We start from the raw sequence: 3786 nt of genomic DNA, 5'->3' as shown, positions 1-3786 counted from the left end.
TATTGTGATAAATAAACTTATTAATTAATTTATTTTTGTTTCTATTATTTCCATGAAAAAAATTTCCATTATATTTTACTAAATTAATACCAGTTTTGTTAGCCAGGGCCTTTGGTCCCACGGTCTAACAAAACTGGTTTCAATTTATTTTATTATTCAGGGAAATCTGTTTATGGTACGATGCGATAAATAGCTATTATACCTCCCATTGACAATTCCATATCAAAATAATTTGTAATTAATTTCTGACTTTAGTTTATTTCTGTGATAAAATAGTAAAAAGTAAAGTAATAGTTCTTGGTTATCTTCAAAGGTTGGTTTTATGATAGTTATAGATACAGTGCTGGATATGTGTTTGAACCCATTTCTAAAATTTTTGAACCTCACAGTCACAACGAAAACATTTTTATTTTCAATTTCTAAATTGAGAATTAAGATTAGTTCTTGCATTTACCTATTACAAAATATTTTGATAATAACAAGAATCATATAAAACTAATGTTAACCTATCTCTACATTAATGTACCATATGTAGAAATACTGGACATTGTCACGTGTGACGTCATAAAAATACATCAAAATCTCTTTTAGGAATTACCTTTCTCACTTCTCCTCTAATTCCTCCTTTATAGATATACAGTGTGTTTTTTTATGAGAATTTTTTTGAAAGTAATTTTACCCCACTTATAGTTATCAGAATTTAATGATTAATTACTTATTTTCTTCGTTTTTTAATGAAATTAATAGAACAACAAAAAAAAATTTCAGTTTTTATTTAAAAAGTACAGTAAAATCTAAAATTAAAAACTTAGGTGTCAACATCCTGTACTTTTTAAATAAAAACTTAAATATTTTTTTGGTGTTCTATTAATTGCATTAAAAAACGAAGAAAATAAGCCATTAATCATTAAATTCTGATAACTATAAGTGGGGTAAAATTGCTTTCAAAAAAGTTCTCATAAAAAAAACACACTGTATTTTTATCACTTCACACATGACACTTTACAGCGCTTCCAATTGTATATGTGGTATCCGCAGAGGATAAATGGCAGACACCAGAGTTCAATTAGATTACGGCAGTGTGAACAGACGTGGACACCTTACTATAGAGAAGCTACGCTTCTCTAACAATCACTAAATAATAAACAACATCTATTTCAGTTGTCCCTTTATTGAAGGTCTAAGGATTACTAAAGCTATATACAACAAACAATAGTTACACAGATAGGAATAAATAATCATAAATAAAAGCAATATAATACATATACAATAGTCAGTTTGGGCAATAATGATCCCCCATCCCTGAGAAGGGTGGGGGGGAATTAACAATGCAGCTTAACCATAATAAGGCTGTCAGATTCAATCATTAATTTTAGGTATAGGGAGGGGGTCGGCAGACCCCTTCCCCAGGACTCGGGGGAGGGCCGTTGGCCCTTCCCCGAACCCCGGTCAGGGGTGCCATAGGCATGGCTCACGGTTGCCGAATACCACAACTCTCCCCTCGGAAGGCTGGGAGGGAGCCTCCCTACCAGACTTCCGACAGTGGTTGAGGCCTTCGGTCCGCTCCTTAGGGCTAAGATATATACAAATGATAATGATTCAATGGAATCCTAGTGGTGATTTTCAGGGCTGATGGGCTCCCAACGTGGGGTAGAAGGTAGAGGCTGGTTTTGGTTGGACACGTAGCTCAGCGCCGGCAGGTGTCAGGTTGGCGTGTGGCACAGCTGCTGCTGGGCCAGTCAGCAGCGGGGCATTCTGGTTGTTGTTGGCAGCGGCTGGGGCACTGGCTGCCAAGTTGACCGTCTGAGCGGCAGCCTGACCTCCCGAGGGGCCGCGGGGTCTTCCAGAGGGCGGTCCAGGCCTGCCTGGGCGGTCATGCCCGCTATCGGCTGATTGCATGGACACCATTTCCTCGGCTGCTTCCCGGCCGATGGGAATGGCATCCCAGTCTACTGAAAAGTCCCGGGACTTGGCATGGGTGAGCCGGGCTCTGGCCAAGGCCTTCCTGTACAAAGTTGGATGGTACAGGAACACTTGTGACATCGCATTCATGGCGGCCCGTACACCTCCTTGTGCGGCTGCCAGGGAAATGATGGTCAGGTCCCCCAGCAGTTTGAGGATTAACAACAGCAAACACAGTATGACTGCGCCATCTCCCCACTCGTGGATAGCTTGTATGAACCCAGCCCAGACATCCAGGGCGGCCTCTCCTTCCTCCGCCAGTCGGTCAATATTGTAGGACACTATCCCATGGTCCCCGGTGGCCGAACAGCTACCTTGCTGAACGCATGAGCCATAGGACAGGCCGGTCAGCATGGCGCTTTTATACGCTGGGAACGCCAGCAGTTGCTGCCAGTCGTTCAACTCAGCCTGCGAATACAAGCCCCCTGAACTAAAGTCATCCAAGGGTTCTGTCAGCAGCTGCTTGGGCGTATCCAGCGGGGGTGGCCTCTTCTTAGGTGCGGGGGTCAACTCTATCCAGCCTTCCTCCGTGTGCACAGTCAGGGGGTAGGTGGAGGAGCAGGGAATCTTGGTGGCGTGGCCGCTATACACTCGTGTCACGGCGTCTACAAATCCTGTGGGTTCCACTGGTACTTTGTCCCAACATTTCTTGCTTTCACGGACAACGTATTTGTTGCGTTGGCAGGTAAGCTGGAGCAGGACATCTCCCCTCAGCACCGAGAACGTGCTCCCCTGGACACGCACCGGGTGGGCCGGGTCTAGTTGCTGGATCTTCCAGCAGTTGGCCGCTACTTCTTCTGCTGCTGTGCTTTTCATGCGTGTCTCCAGAGTAAATCCAATGTAACCTGCATGTATCTGGGCCTGCAGGGGGACATCAACATCCCTGGCCGATACTCTGGGCAGGGCTGCCGAGGCCGGGTCAGCTGCCACGAACAATGCTGGGTGGTTGGTGGCATGGGCCTCAAAGTCGCAGTTCACCATTGAGGTGGGGGTGGTCATGTTGATGAAGAACTGAGCTTGATGGTCAACCAGGAAGGCATCCATCACTAGGCTAGGCTGGAGGCTGCGGATCAGCCTCAAGGGGCAATCTCTCCCCAGGTGGTCCCACACGTAGGTTGCTTCCCCAGTGATGCAAGACAGCTCGGAATGGGGACATTCTAGTGTCAGGTGGTCAGATTGAGACTCCACCCATCCATCCTCTACCACGTAGGTCTCTTCCTTGACCAGCAGCCGTCGTTCCTGGAGCACTAATTCGTTGCGGTACAGCTGGCCCTCGAAGTGGACGTCCTCCCCTTCACACCCCACCCCCTCTGGGCTGTTTACCAAGGCGCCCACCATATCGAGGGTGAAGAACAGGGGGTGGTTCAGCTGAAACGTCAGTGGCTGGGTCTTGCCTGGCAGCGTGTAGACTCGGTTCCTGGCCAGGTCTCGGCACGTTTCTGGATCAATCTTGGTTGGCCTCATGAGGGTGGGGACCGAGGTCACCTTGAGGTGACCCCACACCCCACACCTGAATGTCCACTGGGACACGGTGAGCTGGCAACTGTACCCTGTTGTTTCTCTAACCTTGACTTGTTGCAGGACATGTACTTCATGGCCCAGGGGCACCTCCTGGTGTAGCGGTTCCGTGCTACACATCTTTTCCTTATTGTAGGCTGTGACGTGGGTGGGGTTGGCGCAGTCCCACCCTACCAGGACGTAGCTAGTTGTAGGCCACACGGCTGCCAGCAGTAGTCCCCACAGGACCATCCACCAGTGTGAAAAACTACCAGACAGCCATCTACCTCTCGCACGCGGCTGGGGATCTTCGGCTCGGGTCACGGC

Source organism: Acartia tonsa, chromosome 13 (assembly GCF_053477335.1).
Source record: "Acartia tonsa isolate MP-2025a chromosome 13, ASM5347733v1, whole genome shotgun sequence".
NCBI lineage: Eukaryota > Metazoa > Arthropoda > Copepoda > Calanoida > Acartiidae > Acartia > Acartia tonsa.
The sequence above is the reverse complement of the archived record's forward strand: the minus strand, read 5'-3'. Positions refer to the sequence as shown.